Source organism: Pelobates fuscus, chromosome 3, assembly GCF_036172605.1.
Source record: "Pelobates fuscus isolate aPelFus1 chromosome 3, aPelFus1.pri, whole genome shotgun sequence".
Taxonomy (NCBI): Eukaryota; Metazoa; Chordata; class Amphibia; order Anura; family Pelobatidae; genus Pelobates; species Pelobates fuscus.
Window position 1 is genome coordinate 398,650,646 of NC_086319.1, and position 21,423 is coordinate 398,672,068.

The 21,423-nt window shown below is 42.5% G+C and overlaps 7 non-coding genes across 7 annotated transcripts; all 7 read left to right on the top strand.

Moving 5' to 3' along the window:
• Positions 1–90: 90 nt before the first annotated feature.
• TRNAG-UCC (transfer RNA glycine (anticodon UCC)) lies at positions 91–162 on the top strand. Its single transcript has one exon. It is a non-coding gene; the product is annotated as a tRNA-Gly (tRNA).
• A 2,550-nt stretch (positions 163–2,712) lies between these two features.
• Positions 2,713–2,784, top strand: TRNAG-UCC (transfer RNA glycine (anticodon UCC)). Its single transcript has one exon. It is a non-coding gene; the product is annotated as a tRNA-Gly (tRNA).
• A 2,030-nt stretch (positions 2,785–4,814) lies between these two features.
• Positions 4,815–4,886, top strand: TRNAG-UCC (transfer RNA glycine (anticodon UCC)). The gene has a single exon. It is a non-coding gene; the product is annotated as a tRNA-Gly (tRNA).
• Positions 4,887–6,372: 1,486 nt separating this feature from the next.
• Positions 6,373–6,444, top strand: TRNAG-UCC (transfer RNA glycine (anticodon UCC)). The gene has a single exon. It is a non-coding gene; the product is annotated as a tRNA-Gly (tRNA).
• A 2,030-nt stretch (positions 6,445–8,474) lies between these two features.
• On the top strand, positions 8,475–8,546 carry TRNAG-UCC (transfer RNA glycine (anticodon UCC)). Its single transcript has one exon. It is a non-coding gene; the product is annotated as a tRNA-Gly (tRNA).
• An 8,067-nt stretch (positions 8,547–16,613) lies between these two features.
• On the top strand, positions 16,614–16,685 carry TRNAG-UCC (transfer RNA glycine (anticodon UCC)). Its single transcript has one exon. It is a non-coding gene; the product is annotated as a tRNA-Gly (tRNA).
• Positions 16,686–19,640: 2,955 nt separating this feature from the next.
• Positions 19,641–19,712, top strand: TRNAG-UCC (transfer RNA glycine (anticodon UCC)). The gene has a single exon. It is a non-coding gene; the product is annotated as a tRNA-Gly (tRNA).
• The last annotated feature ends 1,711 nt before the right edge of the window (positions 19,713–21,423 follow it).

A 21,423-nucleotide genomic window follows, 5' to 3' on the forward strand; every position in this document is an offset into this window, starting at 1 on the left:
AGACTAGGCGAGCGTTCTTGAGAGATCAGGAAGCTTGTCTGAAAATGTGACCGTATGGCTCGTGGTGTCGGTAAAACCAAAACGCATCAAGCGTTGGTGGTATAGTGGTGAGCATAGCTGCCTTCCAAGCAGTTGACCCGGGTTCGATTCCCGGCCAACGCAAGAAAATCAGATTTTACGACACTTTAGTCAGCAAATTTTGCGTTCATATTTAACATTCTCAACGACTGTTACTGCACTTGTTGCTGAATCAACAACATTTTGTGCTGGATCATGCTCTACATAGATCAGATATGAATGACTCTCGGAAATTGTCAATCACTTTGGGTTTTTTGTTTTTGAATTTTTTTTCTTGTACAATAATGGTCATTTTAAGCACGTCTCTCGAAAATCTGAACCGTATCAGTTTGGAAGAACCCAATTTTTGGGAAGTGCCCAAGTCAAGTTAAAATTTCTGCAATAGATTTTTTTTCATCTTATTCCAATAAACAGTGTGCTTGCAAAGTTTGAAACAGCAAAATGTGAACTTAGACTAGGCGAGCGTTCTTGAGAGATCAGGAAGCTTGTCTGAAAATGTGACCATATGGCTCGTGGTGTCGGTAAAACCAAAACGCATCAAGCGTTGGTGGTATACTGGTGAGCATAGCTGCTTTCCAAGCAGTTTACCCGGGTTCGATTCCCGGCCAACGCAAGAAAATCTGATTTTACGACACTGTAGTCAGCAAATTTTGCGTTCCTATTTAACATTCTCAACGACTGTTACTGCTCTTGTTGCTGAATCAACAACATTTTGTGCTGGATCATGCTCTACATAGATCAGATATGAATGACTCTCGGAAATTGTCAATCACTTTGGGTTTTTTGTTTTTGAATTTTTTTTCTTGTACAATAATGGTCATTTTAAGCACGTCTCTCGAAAATCTGAACCGTATCAGTTTGGAAGAACCCAATTTTTGGGAAGTGCCCAAGTCAAGTTAAAATTTCTGCAATAGATTTTTTTTCATCTTATTCCAATAAACAGTGTGCTTGCAAAGTTTGAAACAGCGAAATGTGAACTTAGACTAGGCGAGCGTTCTTGAGAGATCAGGAAGCTTGTCTGAAAATGTGACCGTATGACTCGTGGTGTCGGTAAAACTAAAACACATCAAGCGTTGGTGGTATAGTGGTGAGCATAGCTGCCTTCCAAGCAGTTGACCTGGGTTCGATTCCCGGCCAACGCAAGAAAATCTGATTTTACGACACTGTAGTCAGCAAATTTTGCGTTCCTATTGAACATTCTCAACGACTGTTACTGCTCTTGTTGCTGAATCAACAACATTTTGTGCTGGATCATGCTCTACATAGATCAGATATGAATGACTCTCGGAAATTTTCAATCATTTTGGGTTTTTGGTTTTTGAATTTTTTTTCTTGTACAATAACGGTCATTTTAAGCACGGCTCTCGAAAATCTGAACCGTATCAGTTTGGAAGAACCCAATTTTTGGGAAGTGCCCAAGTCAAGTTAAAATTTCTGCAATAGATTTTTTTCATCTTATTCCAATAAACAGTGTGCTTGCAAAGTTTGAAACAGCAAAATGTGAACTTAGACTAGGCGAGCGTTCTTGAGAGATCAGGAAACTTGTCTGAAAATGTGACCGTATGGCTCGTGGTGTCGGTAAAACCAAAACGCATCAAGCGTTGGTGAGCATAGCTGTCTTCCAAGCAGTTGACCCGGGTTCGATTCCCGGCCAACGCAAGAAAATCTGATTTTACGACACTTTATTCAACAAATTTTGCGTTCCTATTTAACATTTTCAATGACTGCTACTGCACTTGTTGCTGAATCAACAACATTTTGTGCTGGATCATGCTTTACATAGATCAGATATGAATGACTCTCGGAAATTGTCAATCACTTTGGGTTTTTTGTTTTTGAATTTTTTTTCTTGTACAATAATGGTCATTTTAAGCACGTCTCTCGAAAATCTGAACCGTATCAGTTTGGAAGAACCCAATTTTTGGGAAGTGCCCAAGTCAAGTTAAAATTTCTGCAATAGATTTTTTTTCATCTTATTCCAATAAACAGTGTGCTTGCAAAGTTTGAAACAGCGAAATGTGAACTTAGACTAGGCGAGCGTTCTTGAGAGATCAGGAAGCTTGTCTGAAAATGTGACCGTATGGCTCGTGGTGTCGGTAAAACCAAAACGCATCAAGCGTTGGTGAGCATAGCTGCCTTCCAAGCAGTTGACCCGGGTTCGATTCCAGGCCAACGCAAGAAAATCTGATTTTACGACACTTTATTCAGCAAATTTTGCGTTCCTATTTAACATTTTCAATGACTGCTACTGCACTTGTTGCTGAATCAACAACATTTTGTGCTGGATCATGCTCTACATAGATCAGATATGAATGACTCTCGGAAATTGTCAATCACTTTGGGTTTTTTGTTTTTGAATTTTTTTTCTTGTACAATAATGGTCATTTTAAGCACGTCTCTCGAAAATCTGAACCGTATCAGTTTGGAAGAACCCAATTTTTGGGAAGTGCCCAAGTCAAGTTAAAATTTCTGCAATAGATTTTTTTTCATCTTATTCCAATAAACAGTGTGCTTGCAAAGTTTGAAACAGCGAAATGTGAACTTAGACTAGGCGAGCGTTCTTGAGAGATCAGGAAGCTTGTCTGAAAATGTGACCGTATGGCTCGTGGTGTCGGTAAAACCAAAACGCATCAAGCGTTGGTGGTATAGTGGTGAGCATAGCTGCCTTCCAAGCAGTTGACCCGGGTTCGATTCCCGGCCAACGCAAGAAAATCTGATTTTACGACACTTTAGTCAGCAAATTTTGCGTTCATATTTAACATTCTCAACGACTGTTACTGCACTTGTTGCTGAATCAACAACATTTTTTGCTGGATCATGCTCTACATAGATCAGATATGAATGACTCTCGGAAATTGTCAATCACTTTGGGTTTTTTGTTTTTGAATTTTTTTTCTTGTACAATAATGGTCATTTTAAGCACGTCTCTCGAAAATCTGAACCGTATCAGTTTGGAAGAACCCAATTTTTGGGAAGTGCCCAAGTCAAGTTAAAATTTCTGCAATAGATTTTTTTTCATCTTATTCCAATAAACAGTGTGCTTGCAAAGTTTGAAACAGCAAAATGTGAACTTAGACTAGGCGAGCGTTCTTGAGAGATCAGGAAGCTTGTCTGAAAATGTGACCATATGGCTCGTGGTGTCGGTAAAACCAAAATGCATCAAGCGTTGGTGGTATAGTGGTGAGCATAGCTACATTCCAAGCAGTTGACCTGGGTTCGATTCCCGGCCAACGCAAGAAAATCTGATTTTACGACACTTTAGTCAGCAAATTTTGCGTTCCTATTTAACATTCTCAACGACTGTTACTGCTCTTGTTGCTGAATCAACAACATTTTGTGCTGGATCATGCTCTACATAGATCAGATATGAATGACTCTCAGAAATTTTCAATCACTTTGGGTTTTTGTTTTTTGAATTTTTTTTCTTGTACAATAACGGTCATTTTAAGCACGGCTCTCGAAAATCTGAATCGTATCAGTTTGGAAGAACCCAATTTTTGGGAAGTGCCCAAGTCAAGTTAAAATTTCTGCAATAGATTTTTTTCATCTTATTCCAATAAACAGTGTGCTTGCAAAGTTTGAAACAGCAAAATGTGAACTTAGACTAGGCGAGCGTTCTTGAGAGATCAGGAAGCTTGTCTGAAAATGTGACCGTATGGCTCGTGGTGTCGGTAAAACCAAAACGCATCAAGCGTTGGTGAGCATAGCTGCCTTCCAAGCAGTTGACCCGGGTTCGATTCCCGGCCAACGTAAGAAAATCTGATTTTATGACACTTTAGTCAGCAAATTTTGCGTTTCTATTTAACATTTTAAACGACTGTTACTGCACTTGTTGCTGAATCAACAACATTTTGTGCTGGATCATGCTCTACATAGATCAGATATGAATGACTCTCGGAAATTGTCAATCACTTTGGGTTTTTTGTTTTTGAATTTTTTTTCTTGTACAATAATGGTCATTTTAAGCACGTCTCTCGAAAATCTGAACCGTATCAGTTTGGAAGAACCCAATTTTTGGGAAGTGCCCAAGTCAAGTTAAAATTTCTGCAATAGATTTTTTTTCATCTTATTCCAATAAACAGTGTGCTTGCAAAGTTTGAAACAGCGAAATGTGAACTTAGACTAGGCGAGCGTTCTTGAGAGATCAGGAAGCTTGTCTGAAAATGTGACCGTATGGCTTGTGGTGTCGGTAAAACTAAAACACATCAAGCGTTGGTGGTATAGTGGTGAGCATAGCTGCCTTCCAAGCAGTTGACCTGGGTTCGATTCCCGGCCAACGCAAGAAAATCTGATTTTACGACACTGTAGTCAGCAAATTTTGCGTTCCTATTTAATATTCTCAACGACTGTTACTGCTCTTGTTGCTGAATCAACAACATTTTGTGCTGGATCATGCTCTACATAGATCAGATATGAATGACTCTCGGAAATTTTCAATCACTTTGGGTTTTTGGTTTTTGAATTTTTTTTCTTGTACAATAACGGTCATTTTAAGCACGGCTCTCGAAAATCTGAACCGTATCAGTTTGGAAGAACCCAATTTTTGGGAAGTGCCCAAGTCAAATTAAAATTTCTGCAATAGATTTTTTCATCTTATTCCAATAAACAGTGTGCTTGCAAAGTTTGAAACAGCAAAATGTGAACTTAGACTAGGCGAGCGTTCTTGAGAGATCAGGAAGCTTGTCTGAAAATGTGACCGTATGGCTCGTGGTGTCGGTAAAACCAAAATGCATCAAGCGTTGGTGGTATAGTGGTGAGCATAGCTGCCTTCCAAGCAGTTGACCCGGGTTCGATTCCCGGCCAACGCAAAAAAATCTAAAATTTTACGACACTTTATTCAGCAAATTTTGCGTTCCTATTTAACATTTTCAATGACTGTTACTGCACTTGTTGCTGAATCAACAACATTTTGTGCTGGATCATGCTCTACATAGATCAGATATGAATGACTCTCAGAAATTGTCAATCACTTTGGGTTTTTTGTTTTTGAATTTTTTTTCTTGTACAATAATGGTCATTTTAAGCACGTCTCTCGAAAATCTGAACCGTATCAGTTTGGAAGAACCCAATTTTTGGGAAGTGCCCAAGTCAAGTTAAAATTTCTGCAATAGATTTTTTTCATCTTATTCCAATAAACAGTGTGCTTGCAAAGTTTGAAACAGCGAAATGTGAATTTAGACTAGGCGAGCGTTCTTGAGAGATCAGGAAGCTTGTCTGAAAATGTGACCGTATGGCTCGTGGTGTCGGTAAAACTAAAACACATCAATAGATTTTTTTCATCTTATTCCAGTAAACAGTGTGCTTGCAAAGTTTGAAACAGCAAAATGTGAACTTAGACTAGGCGAGCGTTCTTGAGAGATCAGGAAGCTTGTCTGAAAATGTGACCGTATGGCTCGTGGTGTCGGTAAAACCAAAACGCATCAAGCGTTGGTGGTATAGTGGTGAGCATAGCTGCCTTCCAAGCAGTTGACCCGGGTTCAATTCCCGGCCAATGCAAGAAAATCTGATTTTACGACACTTTATTCAGCAAATTTTGCGTTCCAATTTAACATTTTCAATGACTGTTACTGCACTTGTTGCTGAATCAACAAAATTTTGTGCTGGATCATGCTGTACATAGATCAGATATGAATGACTCTCGGAAATTGTCAATCACTTTGGGTTTTTTGTTTTTGAATTTTTTTTCTTGTACAATAATGGTCATTTTAAGCACGTCTCTCGAAAATCTGAACCGTATCAGTTTGGAAGAACCCAATTTTTGGGAAGTGCCCAAGTCAAGTTAAAATTTCTGCAATAGATTTTTTTCATCTTATTCCAATAAACAGTGTGCTTGCAAAGTTTGAAACAGCGAAATGTGAACTTAGACTAGGCGAGCGTTCTTGAGAGATCAGGAAGCTTGTCTGAAAATGTGACCGTATGGCTCGTGGTGTCGGTAAAACTAAAACACATCAATAGATTCAGATCAGATATGAATGACTCTTGGAAATTTTCAATCACTTTGGGTTTTTGGTTTTTGAATTTTTTTTCTTGTACAATAACGGTCATTTTAAGCACGGCTCTCGAAAATCTGAACCGTATCAGTTTGGAAGAACCCAATTTTTGGGAAGTGCCCAAGTCAAGTTAAAATTTCTGCAATAGATTTTTTTTCATCTTATTCCAATAAACAGTGTGCTTGCAAAGTTTGAAACAGCGAAATGTGAACTTAGACTAGGCGAGCGTTCTTGAGAGATCAGGAAGCTTGTCTGAAAATGTGACCGTATGGCTCGTGGTGTCGGTAAAACCAAAACGCATCAAGCGTTGGTGGTATAGTGGTGAGCATAGCTGCCTTCCAAGCAGTTGACCCGGGTTCGATTCCCGGCCAACGCAAGAAAATCTGATTTTACGACACTTTAGTCAGCAAATTTTGCGTTCATATTTAACATTCTCAACGACTGTTACTGCACTTGTTGCTGAATCAACAACATTTTTTGCTGGATCATGCTCTACATAGATCAGATATGAATGACTCTCGGAAATTGTCAATCACTTTGGGTTTTTTGTTTTTGAATTTTTTTTCTTGTACAATAATGGTCATTTTAAGCACGTCTCTCGAAAATCTGAACCGTATCAGTTTGGAAGAACCCAATTTTTGGGAAGTGCCCAAGTCAAGTTAAAATTTCTGCAATAGATTTTTTTTCATCTTATTCCAATAAACAGTGTGCTTGCAAAGTTTGAAACAGCAAAATGTGAACTTAGACTAGGCGAGCGTTCTTGAGAGATCAGGAAGCTTGTCTGAAAATGTGACCATATGGCTCGTGGTGTCGGTAAAACCAAAATGCATCAAGCGTTGGTGGTATAGTGGTGAGCATAGCTACATTCCAAGCAGTTGACCTGGGTTTGATTCCCGGCCAACGCAAGAAAATCTGATTTTACGACACTTTAGTCAGCAAATTTTGCGTTCCTATTTAACATTCTCAACGACTGTTACTGCTCTTGTTGCTGAATCAACAACATTTTGTGCTGGATCATGCTCTACATAGATCAGATATGAATGACTCTCAGAAATTTTCAATCACTTTGGGTTTTTGTTTTTTGAATTTTTTTTCTTGTACAATAACGGTCATTTTAAGCACGGCTCTCGAAAATCTGAATCGTATCAGTTTGGAAGAACCCAATTTTTGGGAAGTGCCCAAGTCAAGTTAAAATTTCTGCAATAGATTTTTTTCATCTTATTCCAATAAACAGTGTGCTTGCAAAGTTTGAAACAGCAAAATGTGAACTTAGACTAGGCGAGCGTTCTTGAGAGATCAGGAAGCTTGTCTGAAAATGTGACCGTATGGCTCGTGGTGTCGGTAAAACCAAAACGCATCAAGCGTTGGTGAGCATAGCTGCCTTCCAAGCAGTTGACCCGGGTTCGATTCCCGGCCAACGTAAGAAAATCTGATTTTATGACACTTTAGTCAGCAAATTTTGCGTTTCTATTTAACATTTTAAACGACTGTTACTGCACTTGTTGCTGAATCAACAACATTTTGTGCTGGATCATGCTCTACATAGATCAGATATGAATGACTCTCGGAAATTGTCAATCACTTTGGGTTTTTTGTTTTTGAATTTTTTTTCTTGTACAATAATGGTCATTTTAAGCACGTCTCTCGAAAATCTGAACCGTATCAGTTTGGAAGAACCCAATTTTTGGGAAGTGCCCAAGTCAAGTTAAAATTTCTGCAATAGATTTTTTTTCATCTTATTCCAATAAACAGTGTGCTTGCAAAGTTTGAAACAGCGAAATGTGAACTTAGACTAGGCGAGCGTTCTTGAGAGATCAGGAAGCTTGTCTGAAAATGTGACCATATGGCTCGTGGTGTCGGTAAAACTAAAACACATCAAGCATTGGTGGTATAGTGGTGAGCATAGCTGCCTTCCAAGCAGTTGACCTGGGTTCGATTCCCGGCCAACGCAAGAAAATCTGATTTTACGACACTGTAGTCAGCAAATTTTGCGTTCCTATTTAATATTCTCAACGACTGTTACTGCTCTTGTTGCTGAATCAACAACATTTTGTGCTGGATCATGCTCTACATAGATCAGATATGAATGACTCTCGGAAATTTTCAATCACTTTGGGTTTTTGGTTTTTGAATTTTTTTTCTTGTACAATAACGGTCATCTTAAGCACGGCTCTCGAAAATCTGAACCGTATCAGTTTGGAAGAACCCAATTTTTGGGAAGTGCCCAAGTCAAATTAAAATTTCTGCAATAGATTTTTTCATCTTATTCCAATAAACAGTGTGCTTGCAAAGTTTGAAACAGCAAAATGTGAACTTAGACTAGGCGAGCGTTCTTGAGAGATCAGGAAGCTTGTCTGAAAATGTGACCGTATGGCTCGTGGTGTCGGTAAAACCAAAATGCATCAAGCGTTGGTGGTATAGTGGTGAGCATAGCTGCCTTCCAAGCAGTTGACCCGGGTTCGATTCCCGGCCAACGCAAAAAAATCTGATTTTACGACACTTTATTCAGCAAATTTTGCGTTCCTATTTAACATTTTCAATGACTGTTACTGCACTTGTTGCTGAATCAACAACATTTTGTGCTGGATCATGCTCTACATAGATCAGATATGAATGACTCTCAGAAATTGTCAATCACTTTGGGTTTTTTGTTTTTGAATTTTTTTTCTTGTACAATAATGGTCATTTTAAGCACGTCTCTCGAAAATCTGAACCGTATCAGTTTGGAAGAACCCAATTTTTGGGAAGTGCCCAAGTCAAGTTAAAATTTCTGCAATAGATTTTTTTCATCTTATTCCAATAAACAGTGTGCTTGCAAAGTTTGAAACAGCGAAATGTGAATTTAGACTAGGCGAGCGTTCTTGAGAGATCAGGAAGCTTGTCTGAAAATGTGACCGTATGGCTCGTGGTGTCGGTAAAACTAAAACACATCAATAGATTTTTTTCATCTTATTCCAATAAACAGTGTGCTTGCAAAGTTTGAAACAGCAAAATGTGAACTTAGACTAGGCGAGCGTTCTTGAGAGATCAGGAAGCTTGTCTGAAAATGTGACCGTATGGCTCGTGGTGTCGGTAAAACCAAAACGCATCAAGCGTTGGTGGTATAGTGGTGAGCATAGCTGCCTTCCAAGCAGTTGACCCGGGTTCAATTCCCGGCCAATGCAAGAAAATCTGATTTTACGACACTTTATTCAGCAAATTTTGCGTTCCAATTTAACATTTTCAATGACTGTTACTGCACTTGTTGCTGAATCAACAAAATTTTGTGCTGGATCATGCTCTACATAGATCAGATATGAATGACTCTCGGAAATTGTCAATCACTTTGGGTTTTTTGTTTTTGAATTTTTTTTCTTGTACAATAATGGTCATTTTAAGCACGTCTCTCGAAAATCTGAACCGTATCAGTTTGGAAGAACCCAATTTTTGGGAAGTGCCCAAGTCAAGTTAAAATTTCTGCAATAGATTTTTTTCATCTTATTCCAATAAACAGTGTGCTTGCAAAGTTTGAAACAGCGAAATGTGAACTTAGACTAGGCGAGCGTTCTTGAGAGATCAGGAAGCTTGTCTGAAAATGTGACCGTATGGCTCGTGGTGTCGGTAAAACTAAAACACATCAATAGATTCAGATCAGATATGAATGACTCTTGGAAATTTTCAATCACTTTGGGTTTTTGGTTTTTGAATTTTTTTTCTTGTACAATAACGGTCATTTTAAGCACGGCTCTCGAAAATCTGAACCGTATCAGTTTGGAAGAACCCAATTTTTGGGAAGTGCCCAAGTCAAGTTAAAATTTCTGCAATAGATTTTTTTTCATCTTATTCCAATAAACAGTGTGCTTGCAAAGTTTGAAACAGCAAAATGTGAACTTAGACTAGGCAAGCGTTCTTGAGAGATCAGGAAGCTTGTCTGAAAATGTGACCATATGGCTCGTGGTGTCGGTAAAACCAAAACGCATCAAGCGTTGGTGGTATAGTGGTGAGCGTAGCTGCCTTCCAAGCCGTTGACCCGGGTTCGATTCCCCGGCCAACGCAAGAAAATCTTATTTTACGACACTGTAGTCATCAAATTTTGCGTTCCTATTTAACATTCTCAACGACTGTTACTGCTCTTGTTGCTGAATCAACAACATTTTGTGCTGGATCATGCTCTACATAGATCAGATATGAATGACTCTCGGAAATTGTCAATCACTTTGGGTTTTTTGTTTTTGAATTTTTTTTCTTGTACAATAATGGTCATTTTAAGCACGTCTCTCGAAAATCTGAACCGTATCAGTTTGGAAGAACCCAATTTTTGGGAAGTGCCCAAGTCAAGTTAAAATTTCTGCAATAGATTTTTTTTCATCTTATTCCAATAAACAGTGTGCTTGCAAAGTTTGAAACAGCGAAATGCGAACTTAGACTAGGCGAGCGTTCTTGAGAGATCAGGAAGCTTGTCTGAAAATGTGACCGTATGGCTCGTGGTGTCGGTAAAACTAAAACACATCAAGCGTTGGTGGTATAGTGGTGAGCATAGCTGCCTTCCAAGCAGTTGACCTGGGTTCGATTCCTGGCCAACGCAAGAAAATCTGATTTTACGACACTGTAGTCAGCAAATTTTGCGTTCCTATTTAATATTCTCAACGACTGTTACTGCTCTTGTTGCTGAATCAACAACATTTTGTGCTGGATCATGCTCTACATAGATCAGATATGAATGACTCTCGGAAATTTTCAATCACTTTGGGTTTTTGTTTTTTGAATTTTTTTTCTTGTACAATAACGGTCATTTTAAGCACGGCTCTCGAAAATCTGAACCGTATCAGTTTGGAAGAACCCAATTTTTGGGAAGTGCCCAAGTCAAGTTAAAATTTCTGCAATAGATTTTTTTTTTCATCTTATTCCAATAAACAGTGTGCTTGCAAAGTTTGAAACAGCAAAATGTGAACTTAGACTAGGCGAGCGTTCTTGAGAGATCAGGAAGCTTGTCTGAAAATGTGACCGTATGGCTCGTGGTGTCGGTAAAACCAAAACGCATCGGGGGCGGAGCCTAGCATCCAAACTGAGCAGTCGTGCTGCACCTCAGCTCCTGCCCAAAACAGCACAAATTGGGGACTTAACCCTCCAAAAAATGGCACAAGAGCATGCAGGAGAGGTGCCATGAAGTAGGGAACACCTGGGCGACACTTGGGTGCTAAAACGAACCGTGTAACCCACCGAGAACCTGCATTACCACCCGAGGCCTACCAGAGATCGGGCTGTGGAGAGACGGCCGCTCCCCACGCCGCAGACCTGAGTATGGACTCTCAGGGGTTCCCATCTCCTACCCCCCCCCTCTGGACCGATGGGGGTCATCTCGGTCCGGCATGAGCAACGAGAGAAACAGACGAAACACACATGGCCTGCTTAAAATGGCGGCGACAAGCGAGAGAAGCCACACGCCAGAGACAGAAACTGGCAGCGACATTCAGCAGCGACTGGATGCAGCCTTTGAACACTTCTGGATCAAGCTGTGGGATCTGATGAAAACGCCTCAGGCAAAACCGCAAGCTCCGCCACCCCAGGGCTCGCAGACCCAAAGGCACAGGGAGCAGAAAGACACGCTGGCGAAATACATGAGAACAAAAGGGCGGCATAAAGGTGGGCCACAACTTGCGCCATCCGACGCCATATCCCCCAAGCAACACCCAGTCTCACTGAGAACCCACACTCACAAGCGCCCCGGACGAACTTCCCAGGCCCTCTGCCCGCACAAGGGCAACAGACGCCCAACCACACAAAACAGAGCTCCCTATCCGGGTGCCCGGAGAGCAAGGCACCTGCGCAAGTCACCACGGAGCCAAACACAGGCACCGAGAAAACCCAGGGGCTCGGATCCGAGCCGGAAGATGCAGTACCCGATACGGACAGGAGTGCTACGTCGCTCAGAGGTACAGTGCAACACTCCAGGATCAGAGAGATATACAATGCACCTGCCTGGACCTCGATACCGCAGCCTGCAGTACACTTCCTTGCGCAGACTGCCCTCGGCCGCTGGGCCCTCCTCCCTGGAGGGGAACCCCGACCCTGCTGCCGCTATGTTGCCCTGCTTCCCGCGAAACGGCGAACTGTATCTTGCCACCCAACAGAACCTTGCCGCCGGGCAACAGACCTCGAGAACTGGCATAGGTTAAGAGTCGGGAGTGGACTGGCTGCAAGTATCCCACACCTACTTTATGCTTCACTGGGATGCCTACTGCTTCAACCGGCATGGCTGACATGCTTAACACTGAACTGCCAATGACTCTATCTCCTGCAGATACGCAAGTTATAAGCGCTTTCCTCTAGCACATTACTGGCAAATGCTTTATACACACTTTAAACCACGCTGTAATTGCCTTAAAATTGTCACACACAGCATTTAGAACGTTTAGATACCATTATTATGCTGCTAGCCGGTGTTCCTATTGCCTCCCTAGCCTAAACTCACACAGCAAAAAGATTGCAATAACTGCGCAGGCTATTAGCCTGAGGCACGTATGCCTCTAACATAGAATGCAGTCTTGATAGCGGGTGCCAGACCACGGTGAATCAACCGCTACACATAACCATTAACCCAATCTAACTACAGCAAGACGCAAGCAACTAGTATCCTATACACTGTCCGCCTAGTCAGCCTAGCGCGTCAGCTATGTTGAATATATATCACAGTTTATCAGTTAATGTTTTACTTTATGTTTGACTAGTATCGTTTAAACACTAAGCAGTACTCTCACACGCCATACAGACGTTATACATATTACATATGCGCATGTCCAAGCTGTGGTAACCTCATAACTTTTCAAGCTGATGTCTTACTTTGTTTGACCATAACCACTCTAAAAATGTGCAGTAATCATAAATGCCATACAGATGTTATACATGTTACAAATGTGCTTGTCCTAGCTGTTGTGGCTATCCAAGCATGATGTAAAGCCTGCACGAACAAAAATAAAGAATTAAAAAAAACAAAAAAAAAAACGCATCAAGCGTTGGTGGTATAGTGGTGAGCATAGCTGCCTTCCAAGCAGTTGATCCGGGTTCGATTCCCGGCCAACGCAAGAAAATCTGATTTTACGACACTTTATTCAGCAAATTTTGCGTTTCTATTTAACATTTTAAACGACTGTTACTGCACTTGTTGCTGAATCAACAACATTTTGTGCTGGATCATGCTCTACATAGATCAGATATGAATGACTCTCGGAAATTGTCAATCACTTTGGGTTTTTTGTTTTTGAATTTTTTTTCTTGTACAATAATGGTCATTTTAAGCACGTCTCTCGAAAATCTGAACCGTATCAGTTTGGAAGAACCCAATTTTTGGGAAGTGCCCAAGTCAAGTTAAAATTTCTGCAATAGATTTTTTTTCATCTTATTCCAATAAACAGTATGCTTGCAAAGTTTGAAACAGCAAAATGTGAACTTAGACTAGGCGAGCGTTCTTGAGAGATCAAGAAGCTTGTCTGAAAATGTGACCATATGGCTCGTGGTGTCGGTAAAACCAAAACACATCAAGCGTTGGTGGTATAGTGGTGAGCATAGCTGCCTTCCAAGCAGTTGACCCGGGTTCGATTCCCCGGCCAACGCAAGAAAATCTTATTTTACGACACTGTAGTCATCAAATTTTGCGTTCCTATTTAACATTCTCAACGACTGTTACTGCTCTTGTTGCTGAATCAACAACATTTTGTGCTGGATCATGCTCTACATAGATCAGATATGAATGACTCTCGGAAATTGTCAATCACTTTGGGTTTTTTGTTTTTGAATTTTTTTTCTTGTACAATAATGGTCATTTTAAGCACGTCTCTCGAAAATCTGAACCGTATCAGTTTGGAAGAACCCAATTTTTGGGAAGTGCCCAAGTCAAGTTAAAATTTCTGCAATAGATTTTTTTTCATCTTATTCCAATAAACAGTGTGCTTGCAAAGTTTGAAACAGCGAAATGCGAACTTAGACTAGGCGAGCGTTCTTGAGAGATCAGGAAGCTTGTCTGAAAATGTGACCGTATGGCTCGTGGTGTCGGTAAAACTAAAACACATCAAGCGTTGGTGGTATAGTGGTGAGCATAGCTGCCTTCCAAGCAGTTGACCTGGGTTCGATTCCTGGCCAACGCAAGAAAATCTGATTTTACGACACTGTAGTCAGCAAATTTTGCGTTCCTATTTAATATTCTCAACGACTGTTACTGCTCTTGTTGCTGAATCAACAACATTTTGTGCTGGATCATGCTCTACATAGATCAGATATGAATGACTCTCGGAAATTTTCAATCACTTTGGGTTTTTGGTTTTTGAATTTTTTTTCTTGTACAATAACGGTCATTTTAAGCACGGCTCTCGAAAATCTGAACCGTATCAGTTTGGAAGAACCCAATTTTTGGGAAGTGCCCAAGTCAAGTTAAAATTTCTGCAATAGATTTTTTTTTTCATCTTATTCCAATAAACAGTGTGCTTGCAAAGTTTGAAACAGCAAAATGTGAACTTAGACTAGGCGAGCGTTCTTGAGAGATCAGGAAGCTTGTCTGAAAATGTGACCGTATGGCTCGTGGTGTCGGTAAAACCAAAACGCATCGGGGGCGGAGCCTAGCATCCAAACTGAGCAGTCGTGCTGCACCTCAGCTCCTGCCCAAAACAGCACAAATTGGGGACTTAACCCTCCAAAAAATGGCACAAGAGCATGCAGGAGAGGTGCCATGAAGTAGGGAACACCTGGGCGACACTTGGGTGCTAAAACGAACCGTGTAACCCACCGAGAACCTGCATTACCACCCGAGGCCTACCAGAGATCGGGCTGTGGAGAGACGGCCGCTCCCCACGCCGCAGACCTGAGTATGGACTCTCAGGGGTTCCCATCTCCTACCCCCCCCCCTCTGGACCGATGGGGGTCATCTCGGTCCGGCATGAGCAACGAGAGAAACAGACGAAACACACATGGCCTGCTTAAAATGGCGGCGACAAGCGAGAGAAGCCACACGCCAGAGACAGAAACTGGCAGCGACATTCAGCAGCGACTGGATGCAGCCTTTGAACACTTCTGGATCAAGCTGTGGGATCTGATGAAAACGCCTCAGGCAAAACCGCAAGCTCCGCCACCCCAGGGCTCGCAGACCCAAAGGCACAGGGAGCAGAAAGACACGCTGGCGAAATACATGAGAACAAAAGGGCGGCATAAAGGTGGGCCACAACTTGCGCCATCCGACGCCATATCCCCCAAGCAACACCCAGTCTCACTGAGAACCCACACTCACAAGCGCCCCGGACGAACTTCCCAGGCCCTCTGCCCGCACAAGGGCAACAGACGCCCAACCACACAAAACAGAGCTCCCTATCCGGGTGCCCGGAGAGCAAGGCACCTGCGCAAGTCACCACGGAGCCAAACACAGGCACCGAGAAAACCCAGGGGCTCGGATCCGAGCCGGAAGATGCAGTACCCGATACGGACAGGAGTGCTACGTCGCTCAGAGGTACAGTGCAACACTCCAGGATCAGAGAGATATACAATGCACCTGCCTGGACCTCGATACCGCAGCCTGCAGTACACTTCCTTGCGCAGACTGCCCTCGGCCGCTGGGCCCTCCTCCCTGGAGGGGAACCCCGACCCTGCTGCCGCTATGTTGCCCTGCTTCCCGCGAAACGGCGAACTGTATCTTGCCACCCAACAGAACCTTGCCGCCGGGCAACAGACCTCGAGAACTGGCATAGGTTAAGAGTCGGGAGTGGACTGGCTGCAAGTGTCCCACACCTACTTTATGCTTCACTGGGATGCCTACTGCTTCAACCGGCATGGCTGACATGCTTAACACTGAACTGCCAATGACTCTATCTCCTGCAGATACGCAAGTTATAAGCGCTTTCCTCTAGCACATTACTGGCAAATGCTTTATACACACTTTAAACCACGCTGTAATTGCCTTAAAATTGTCACACACAGCATTTAGAACGTTTAGATACCATTATTATGCTGCTAGCCGGTGTTCCTATTGCCTCCCTAGCCTAAACTCACACAGCAAAAAGATTGCAATAACTGCGCAGGCTATTAGCCTGAGGCACGTATGCCTCTAACATAGAATGCCGTCTTGATAGCGGGTGCCAGACCACGGTGAATCAACCGCTACACATAACCATTAACCCAATCTAACTACAGCAAGACGCAAGCAACTAGTATCCTATACACTGTCCGCCTAGTCAGCCTAGCGCGTTAGCTATGTTGAATATATATCACAGTTTATCAGTTAATGTTTTACTTTATGTTTGACTAGTATCGTTTAAACACTAAGCAGTACTCTCACACGCCATACAGACGTTATACATATTACATATGCGCATGTCCAAGCTGTGGTAACCTCATAACTTTTCAAGCTGATGTCTTACTTTGTTTGACCATAACCACTCTAAAAATGTGCAGTAATCATAAATGCCGTACAGATGTTATACATGTTACAAATGTGCTTGTCCTAGCTGTTGTGGCTATCCAAGCATGATGTAAAGCCTGCACGAACAAAAATAAAGAATTAAAAAAAAACAAAAAAAAACGCATCAAGCGTTGGTGGTATAGTGGTGAGCATAGCTGCCTTCCAAGCAGTTGACCCGGGTTCGATTCCCGGCCAACGCAAGAAAATCTGATTTTACGACACTTTATTCAGCAAATTTTGCGTTTCTATTTAACATTTTAAACGACTGTTACTGCACTTGTTGCTGAATCAACAACATTTTGTGCTGGATCATGCTCTACATAGATCAGATATGAATGACTCTCGGAAATTGTCAATCACTTTGGGTTTTTTGTTTTTGAATTTTTTTTCTTGTACAATAATGGTCATTTTAAGCACGTCTCTCGAAAATCTGAACCGTATCAGTTTGGAAGAACCCAATTTTTGGGAAGTGCCCAAGTCAAGTTAAAATTTCTGCAATAGATTTTTTTTCATCTTATTCCAATAAACAGTGTGCTTGCAAAGTTTGAAACAGCGAAATGCGAACTTAGACTAGGCGAGCGTTCTTGAGAGATCAGGAAGCTTGTCTGAAAATGTGACCGTATGGCTCGTGGTGTCGGTAAAACTAAAACACATCAAGCGTTGGTGGTATAGTGGTGAGCATAGCTGGCTTCCAAGCAGTTGACCTGGGTTCGATTCCTGGCCAACGCAAGAAAATCTGATTTTACGACACTGTAGTCAGCAAATTTTGCGTTCCTATTTAATATTCTCAACGACTGTTACTGCTCTTGTTGCTGAATCAACAACATTTTGTGCTGGATCATGCTCTACATAGATCAGATATGAATGACTCTCGGAAATTTTCAATCACTTTGGGTTTTTGGTTTTTGAATTTTTTTTCTTGTACAATAACGGTCATTTTAAGCACGGCTCTCGAAAATCTGAACCGTATCAGTTTGGAAGAACCCAATTTTTGGGAAGTGCCCAAGTCAAGTTAAAATTTCTGCAATAGATTTTTTTTTTCATCTTATTCCAATAAACAGTGTGCTTGCAAAGTTTGAAACAGCAAAATGTGAACTTAGACTAGGCGAGCGTTCTTGAGAGATCAGGAAGCTTGTCTGAAAATGTGACCGTATGGCTCGTGGTGTCGGTAAAACCAAAACGCATCGGGGGCGGAGCCTAGCATCCAAACTGAGCAGTCGTGCTGCACCTCAGCTCCTGCCCAAAACAGCACAAATTGGGGACTTAACCCTCCAAAAAATGGCACAAGAGCATGCAGGAGAGGTGCCATGAAGTAGGGAACACCTGGGCGACACTTGGGTGCTAAAACGAACCGTGTAACCCACCGAGAACCTGCATTACCACCCGAGGCCTACCAGAGATCGGGCTGTGGAGAGACGGCCGCTCCCCACGCCGCAAACCTGAGTATGGACTCTCAGGGGTTCCCATCTCCTACCCCCCCCCCCTCTGGACCGATGGGGGTCATCTCGGTCCGGCATGAGCAACGAGAGAAACAGACGAAACACACATGGCCTGCTTAAAATGGCGGCGACAAGCGAGAGAAGCCACACGCCAGAGACAGAAACTGGCAGCGACATTCAGCAGCGACTGGATGCAGCCTTTGAACACTTCTGGATCAAGCTGTGGGATCTGATGAAAACGCCTCAGGCAAAACCGCAAGCTCCGCCACCCCAGGGCTCGCAGACCCAAAGGCACAGGGAGCAGAAAGACACGCTGGCGAAATACATGAGAACAAAAGGGCGGCATAAAGGTGGGCCACAACTTGCGCCATCCGACGCCATATCCCCCAAGCAACACCCAGTCTCACTGAGAACCCACACTCACAAGCGCCCCGGACGAACTTCCCAGGCCCTCTGCCCGCACAAGGGCAACAGACGCCCAACCACACAAAACAGAGCTCCCTATCCGGGTGCCCGGAGAGCAAGGCACCTGCGCAAGTCACCACGGAGCCAAACACAGGCACCGAGAAAACCCAGGGGCTCGGATCCGAGCCGGAAGATGCAGTACCCGATACGGACAGGAGTGCTACGTCGCTCAGAGGTACAGTGCAACACTCCAGGATCAGAGAGATATACAATGCACCTGCCTGGACCTCGATACCGCAGCCTGCAGTACACTTCCTTGCGCAGACTGCCCTCGGCCGCTGGGCCCTCCTCCCTGGAGGGGAACCCCGACCCTGCTGCCGCTATGTTGCCCTGCTTCCCGCGAAACGGCGAACTGTATCTTGCCACCCAACAGAACCTTGCCGCCGGGCAACAGACCTCGAGAACTGGCATAGGTTAAGAGTCGGGAGTGGACTGGCTGCAAGTGTCCCACACCTACTTTATGCTTCACTGGGATGCCTACTGCTTCAACCGGCATGGCTGACATGCTTAACACTGAACTGCCAATGACTCTATCTCCTGCAGATACGCAAGTTATAAGCGCTTTCCTCTAGCACATTACTGGCAAATGCTTTATACACACTTTAAACCACGCTGTAATTGCCTTAAAATTGTCACACACAGCATTTAGAACGTTTAGATACCATTATTATGCTGCTAGCCGGTGTTCCTATTGCCTCCCTAGCCTAAACTCACACAGCAAAAAGATTGCAATAACTGCGCAGGCTATTAGCCTGAGGCACGTATGCCTCTAACATAGAATGCCGTCTTGATAGCGGGTGCCAGACCACGGTGAATCAACCGCTACACATAACCATTAACCCAATCTAACTACAGCAAGACGCAAGCAACTAGTATCCTATACACTGTCCGCCTAGTCAGCCTAGCGCGTTAGCTATGTTGAATATATATCACAGTTTATCAGTTAATGTTTTACTTTATGTTTGACTAGTATCGTTTAAACACTAAGCAGTACTCTCACACGCCATACAGACGTTATACATATTACATATGCGCATGTCCAAGCTGTGGTAACCTCATAACTTTTCAAGCTGATGTCTTACTTTGTTTGACCATAACCACTCTAAAAATGTGCAGTAATCATAAATGCCATACAGATGTTATACATGTTACAAATGTGCTTGTCCTAGCTGTTGTGGCTATCCAAGCATGATGTAAAGCCTGCACGAACAAAAATAAAGAATTAAAAAAAAACAAAAAAAAACGCATCAAGCGTTGGTGGTATAGTGGTGAGCATAGCTGCCTTCCAAGCAGTTGACCCGGGTTCGATTCCCGGCCAACGCAAGAAAATCTGATTTTACGACACTTTATTCAGCAAATTTTGCGTTTCTATTTAACATTTTAAACGACTGTTACTGCACTTGTTGCTGAATCAACAACATTTTGTGCTGGATCATGCTCTACATAGATCAGATATGAATGACTCTCGGAAATTGTCAATCACTTTGGGTTTTTTGTTTTTGAATTTTTTTTCTTGTACAATAATGGTCATTTTAAGCACGTCTCTCGAAAATCTGAACCGTATCAGTTTGGAAGAACCCAATTTTTGGGAAGTGCCCAAGTCAAGTTAAAATTTCTGCAATAGATTTTTTTTCATCTTATTCCAATAAACAGTATGCTTGCAAAGTTTGAAACAGCAAAATGTGAACTTAGACTAGGCGAGCGTTCTTGAGAGATCAAGAAGCTTGTCTGAAAATGTGACCATATGGCTCGTGGTGTCGGTAAAACCAAAACACATCAAGCGTTGGTGGTATAGTGGTGAGCATAGCTGCCTTCCAAGCAGTTGACCCGGGTTCGATTCCCCGGCCAACGCAAGAAAATCTTATTTTACGACACTGTAGTCATCAAATTTTGCGTTCCTATTTAACATTCTCAACGACTGTTACTGCTCTTGTTGCTGAATCAACAACATTTTGTGCTGGATCATGCTCTACATAGATCAGATATGAATGACTCTCGGAAATTGTCAATCACTTTGGGTTTTTTGTTTTTGAATTTTTTTTCTTGTACAATAATGGTCATTTTAAGCACGTCTCTCGAAAATCTGAACCGTATCAGTTTGGAAGAACCCAATTTTTGGGAAGTGCCCAAGTCAAGTTAAAATTTCTGCAATAGATTTTTTTTCATCTTATTCCAATAAACAGTGTGCTTGCAAAGTTTGAAACAGCGAAATGCGAACTTAGACTAGGCGAGCGTTCTTGAGAGATCAGGAAGCTTGTCTGAAAATGTGACCGTATGGCTCGTGGTGTCGGTAAAACTAAAACACATCAAGCGTTGGTGGTATAGTGGTGAGCATAGCTGGCTTCCAAGCAGTTGACCTGGGTTCGATTCCTGGCCAACGCAAGAAAATCTGATTTTACGACACTGTAGTCAGCAAATTTTGCGTTCCTATTTAATATTCTCAACGACTGTTACTGCTCTTGTTGCTGAATCAACAACATTTTGTGCTGGATCATGCTCTACATAGATCAGATATGAATGACTCTCGGAAATTTTCAATCACTTTGGGTTTTTGGTTTTTGAATTTTTTTTCTTGTACAATAACGGTCATTTTAAGCACGGCTCTCGAAAATCTGAACCGTATCAGTTTGGAAGAACCCAATTTTTGGGAAGTGCCCAAGTCAAGTTAAAATTTCTGCAATAGATTTTTTTTTTCATCTTATTCCAATAAACAGTGTGCTTGCAAAGTTTGAAACAGCAAAATGTGAACTTAGACTAGGCGAGCGTTCTTGAGAGATCAGGAAGCTTGTCTGAAAATGTGACCGTATGGCTCGTGGTGTCGGTAAAACCAAAACGCATCGGGGGCGGAGCCTAGCATCCAAACTGAGCAGTCGTGCTGCACCTCAGCTCCTGCCCAAAACAGCACAAATTGGGGACTTAACCCTCCAAAAAATGGCACAAGAGCATGCAGGAGAGGTGCCATGAAGTAGGGAACACCTGGGCGACACTTGGGTGCTAAAACGAACCGTGTAACCCACCGAGAACCTGCATTACC